Raw genomic sequence first — 5,731 nt, forward strand, 5'->3', positions numbered from 1 at the left:
GAGCTTTTGGACTTGCAATTTGAATTTGAAACATTTAAGAAATTATAACTAATTGAGTTTATAGGAAGTCTTTGAATGTTGTATTATTGGGGAACAATCTAACCCCAAAGTACAATTGCTCAGAGATGATAGAAGTTTGTTCACTCTCATGTAACAGTCAAGTAGTAAGGGGTCCAAAGCTGTAAGCCAAGCAGCTTTGCTGTGTGAGGTCTGGGGAATGGATTCCTTTTCTCCTTTGGCTCTGCCATTGCCTGTGTTATCTTCATCAGCATGGTTGATGTTTGCTCACCACCACATCCCAGGGAAGTGGGAAAGAGGTGGGTCCACAGCAAGTGTCTTAAGGGAGATGATCTAGTTGTAGCATATATCATATCTACTTGCATCCCATTGGTCCAAACTTAGTCACATGGCCACGGCTGTCTGCAAAATGTAGTCTATTGTTGGGTGGACATATGTCCAGCTAAAGCTCAGAGGTTTTAACTAAAGGCAAAGAGGGGAGCATTAATACTAGAAAACATTTGATAGTCATCCACCGTGAATCTTAAGAAACTCCATTCACTAGGTTTATGAAATTTTAATAATTACTTAAAGGCCTAGAAAAATTGTGCTTGTTAGTTTTATAAGTTTGCCACATCAGATGTTTGAAGTGTTTTAGAAAACCTTATATTTTAATTTTAAATGCACTTAAAATGTTTCAGAGAATTAAATCATAAGCTTATAAATAGGGTTAATTACTTAGGACAACTTACTACTTAAATTTAGTTAATTCAACATTAATCAGAGAAAAAATGAAAGTGATTAATATTATTTCTATATAAAAATTACTAGACATAAATAAGGGTAGGAGTTGTGAATTAAACATAAAGCCTTTGGAAGAACCTAGGTTTTAAAATGTTACAACTTTTCTGATTGGCCTCTTTTACTTAGTAATATGCATTCAAATTTCTTTCATGTCTTTTCATGCCTTGATAGCTCATTTCTTTTCATTGCTGAATAATATTCCAGTCTTTGGATACACTATACTTTCTTTATCCACTCACCTGCTGAAGAACATCTTGGTTGTGCCCAAGGTTTGGCCATTATGAGTAAAACTGCTATGAACATCCACATGCAGGTATATGTGTGTGGACATAAGTCTTTAACTCCTCTGGGTAAATACCAAAGAGCATGATTGCTGGATCATACAGTACAAGTATGTTGAGTTGTGTAAGAAATTGCCAAACTGTCCTTCAAAATGACTGTACCATTTTGCATTCCTATAGCACTAAATGAGAGTTCCGGTTGTTCTAAATCCTCACCAGCATTGTGTGCTGTCAGTGTTCTGGATTTTGACCATTCTAATAAATGTGTAGCATTACCTCATTGTTGTTTCAATTTGCATTTCCCTGATGATGTATGATGTGGAAAATCTTTTCATATGCTTATTTGCCATGTGTATATCTTCTTTGGTGAGGTATCTGTTAAAATCTTTACCCTCACCCACCCCCCCCCTTTTTTTTTTTTGGTATCACCAAGTTTACCCAATATTGATAGAATACAAATTATATGAGACACACTGATTTTAGTATTACAGAATTTAACCTTTTTATAAGCTATCTTATACTGTTACTCTTTGCTTATCTGTTCTAAGCTATGATATGTTGCACCAACAGATCCCCTTTCCCCATAGCTTTTTACTATGTTCTTAAATAGATGACTTCTCTCCCTCAGACAAGGTGAAAAAAATTCCCATCCAGAAAAAAATGTTAACCCAAATTCTGAGTTTTGACATAAGATAACACCAGAAATAGGTTATGGGCAACTCATAATCTTTTACCTGAATAGTACTACATGAAGTTACAGTGTTGACCAAAAGAAGATACAGTTTTCTCATTAAACCTTTGGTTTAATGGGTCTTGAAATTCAGTGACAGATTTTTGATCAAGTTGTTTCCATTAAAAAGTACTCATTAAAAAAAAAAAAAACTAATAACTGAAAACTGCCACATTTACACACAAAACAAATGGTCCGCAGAACATTTTCCTTTCCTTCTGAAGGTTTTACGATGCATTGTTATCATTAACCAGTCTTTTACTATTAAAATTAAATGGATGGGGCGCCTGGGTGGCGCAGTCGGTTAAGCGTCCGACTTCAGCCAGGTCACGATCTCGCGGCCCGTGAGTTCGAGCCCCGCATCGGGCTCTGGGCTGATGGCTCGGAGCCTGGAGCCTGTTTCCGATTCTGTGTCTCCCTCTCTCTCTGCTCCTCCCCCGTTCATGCTCTGTCTCTCTCTGTCCCAAAAATAAATAAAAAACGTTGAAAAAAATTTAAAAATAAATAAATAAAATTAAATGGCTAATTGACATAAAGGGTTCTGAGACCATTCTTTCACCACTGATTAAGACTGGGGTGGCAGGTATTGAGAATAATATTCATTCAGGCCTCTGAGCTTTCTGGGCAGACGTGGTGACCTTGCCAGTTCCAGCTGCCTTCTTGTCCACTGCTTTGATGACACTCACAGCAACCGTCTGTCTCCTGTCAGGAACAGCAAAATGGCCCCAAAGAGGCTAACCAGAGAAGCTCCCAACACACTAGGCTTGCCAGCAACCATATCAACGATGCCAGCATCACCAGATTTCAAGGACATGGAGCCATCTTCCAGCCTTTTTCCAGAACAACGATCAATCTTCTCCTTCAGCACAGCAAACTTGTAGGCAACGTGAGCCGTGTGACCATCCAGCACAGGTGCGTATCTAGAAATGATTTGGCCTGGATGGTTCAGGATAATCACCTGAGCCGTGAAGACAGCTGCTTCCATTGGTGGGTCATTTTTACTGACTCCAGCTACATTGCCATGACAAACATCTCTGGCAGATACGTTCTGGGCGTTGAAACCCACAATGTTCCCAGGAAGAGCCTCACTCAAAGCTTCGTGGTACATTTCAACAGGCTTTACTTCAGTTGTAATATTGACTGGATCCAAGGTGACCACCATGCCGGGTTTAAGAGCACCAGTTTCCACTTGGCCCACATGGACAGTACCAATACCACCAATTTTGTATATATCCTAGAGAGGCAGATGCAAGGGCTTGTCAGATGAATTGATGGCAGAATGCAGTCCAGAACTTCAAGCAGTGTGGTTCCACTGGCAGTGTCATCTTTACGGGTGACTTACCATCCCTTGAACCAAGGCATGTTAGCACATGACTCCAGCACATTGTCACCATTCCAACCAGAAGCTGACACAAATGCTACTGTGTTGGGTTTGTAGCCAACTAAAAAAAAATTTTTTTTAACATCTATTTATTTTTGAGAGACAGAGCATGGATCGGGGAAGGACAGAGAGAGAGAAGGAGACACAGAATCTGAAGCAGGCTGCAGGCTCTGAGCAAGCTGTCAGCACAGAGCCCGATGCGGGGCTTGAACCCACAAACCGTGAGATCGTGACCTGAGCAGAAGTCGGACGCTCAACCGACTGAGCCGCCCGGGCGCCCCCGCCAGTTATATTAATGTAGGTGCTGACTTCCTTAATGATTTCCTCGTATCTCTTCTGGCTATAGGGTGGCTCAGCGGAATCCACTTCGCTAACATCAACAATTAGTTGTTTCACACCTATGTGTAAGCCAGAAGGGCATACTCACAGGTTTGCCCTTTCTTGGAGACACCTGCTTCAAATTCACCAACACCAGCAGCATCAGGACAGCACAGTCAGCCTGAGATGTGCCTATAATCACATTTTTTATACATGTATTTTATAAAGTCTCTGTGTGCTGAGACACCAGTGATGCACACATAATACTTGCTGGTCTCGAATTTCCACAGGGAGCTATGAACGGTGATACCACGTTCATGTTCAGCTTTCAGTTTCTCCAAGACCCAGACATACGTGAAGGAGCCCTTTCCCATCTCAGCAGCCTCCATCTCAAACTTTTCAAGAGTTCTTTTGTCAGTCCCACCACATTTGTAGATCAGATGACTGGCAGTGGCAGCCTTAAATCCACGTGTCCAATGACAATGACGTTGATATGAGTCTTTTCCTTTCCCACTTTGGTTCAGGTTTAGTGGTGGTTTTCACGACACCTGTGTTCTTGCGAAAAAGATTTTGGCCTATTTTTAAATCAGGTTGTTCTTTCTTTCATGGATTGTGCTTTTCGGGTTGTAACTACAAAGGCTACATCCTGTATTATTCCACTTATATTACATTCTGGAAAAGGCACAATCATGAAGGTAGTTAAAAGACCAGTGATTGCCAAAACTTAGCGAGGACAGAAGGATGAATAAGTAGAGAACAAAAGATGTTTAGGGAAGTGAAAATACTCTGTACGATACTGTAACAGGTAATAACTGTCATTATACATTTGTCCAAACCCACAGAATATACAACCCCAGGAGTGAACTATATCCATGAAAACTACGGACTTGGGGTGATGATGTGTCAATCTGGGTTCATCAACGGTAACAAACGTACTACTCTGGTGTGGGACTTTGATAATGGGGGAGGCCATGCAAATGTGGGGGTAGGAGGGTTTATGGGCAACCTCACTACCTTCTGCTTAATTTTGCTGTGAACCTGAAACTACTCTAAAAAATAAAGTATTTTAAAAAATAATACACCTTTGACAACTTGAGTAATAGTTAAAACAAGTAACTAGAGGTGACCCTCCGTACATCAAAGCCTTCTTCAGGTATTAAATATCTCGAGTGATATGCTTAAGAGCCTTTGGATGGGTTTCGGTTACAACCAAAACAGTCTTGAGGCCGACATAGTTTCTTCCCCAGCCGCATTGCATCATGCTGCTAACTTGAGTGTCACCGACCTCATAGCTACATTTTTAAACTTCATTTCGCTCATGACAATCCTCCACGTATGAATGGGTGGAGGATATGCCTGTTGAGATGCCTGTCTAGCCTTCCCTTCGCTGGAAACTACTTTTCCCTGCCTGTAACCCTCTAAACCTACAGGGCTCAGAGGTAGCTGCTGGCTGTCATAAAGATAAGATTTGACCTATTCTTTTTTTAAAAAATTAAAAAAAATATTTATTTTAGAGAAAGCAGGGGAGGGGGCAGAGAGAGAGAGAGAGAGAGAGAGAATTACAAGCAGGTTCCATTCTCAGTGCAGGGCCCCAGGCAGGGCTTGATCCCACAACCCAGGCATCATGACCTGAGCCTAATTCAAGAGCCGGATGCCTAACTCACTGAGCTACTTAGGAGCCTCTTGGCCTACTCTTTAGACCTGGCTGATTGGCCCAAGGTGGACCACTAACCCAACCAAGGCTAATAAACATGGCAATTGAAGGACAGCCTCAGATATCTCTGGGTGGGTTGAGGGATTACATGTAGACCAAGAAGCTAGGAATAGCCATTGTCTACTGTGCAGACTGGAGAGCGGAGAAAAAGGGTCTTTTAAGACAAAGAAGAATAAAGCTTCTGGGCAGAAGGACAGAAATAAAAGATGGAGAGCATTTTAATTATAGTCTGTTCCAGAGGCCCAGTCAGCTGCACATTGCCTTGAGTACTGTGATACATCTGGTGCGCTTATAATAATTCATCCCTCCCTTCTAAACAAACTACAGTCAGTTTGTATTACTTGTAAGCAAAAGAGTACTATCTAATATGTGTGAACACATATTAAACTCATTGTGTGAAGCAAATTTGTGGGTTTTGTTTTCAAAAGAAATAGCTGTTTGATTGTCTCAGTTGGAGGAACTTTACAGTGTAGACCTGACCTTTGGGTTATAAGTACACGGACTAG

General features: G+C 41.1%; 1 pseudogene; it reads right to left on the minus strand.

Moving 5' to 3' along the window:
• Nucleotides 1-2,411: 2,411 nt before the first annotated feature.
• LOC125174561 (elongation factor 1-alpha 1-like) lies at nucleotides 2,412-4,764 on the minus strand (annotated as a pseudogene).
• Between the last annotated feature and the right edge of the window lie 967 nt (nucleotides 4,765-5,731).

This window comes from Prionailurus viverrinus, chromosome C2 (assembly GCF_022837055.1).
Source record: "Prionailurus viverrinus isolate Anna chromosome C2, UM_Priviv_1.0, whole genome shotgun sequence".
NCBI classification, from domain to species: Eukaryota; Metazoa; Chordata; class Mammalia; order Carnivora; family Felidae; genus Prionailurus; species Prionailurus viverrinus.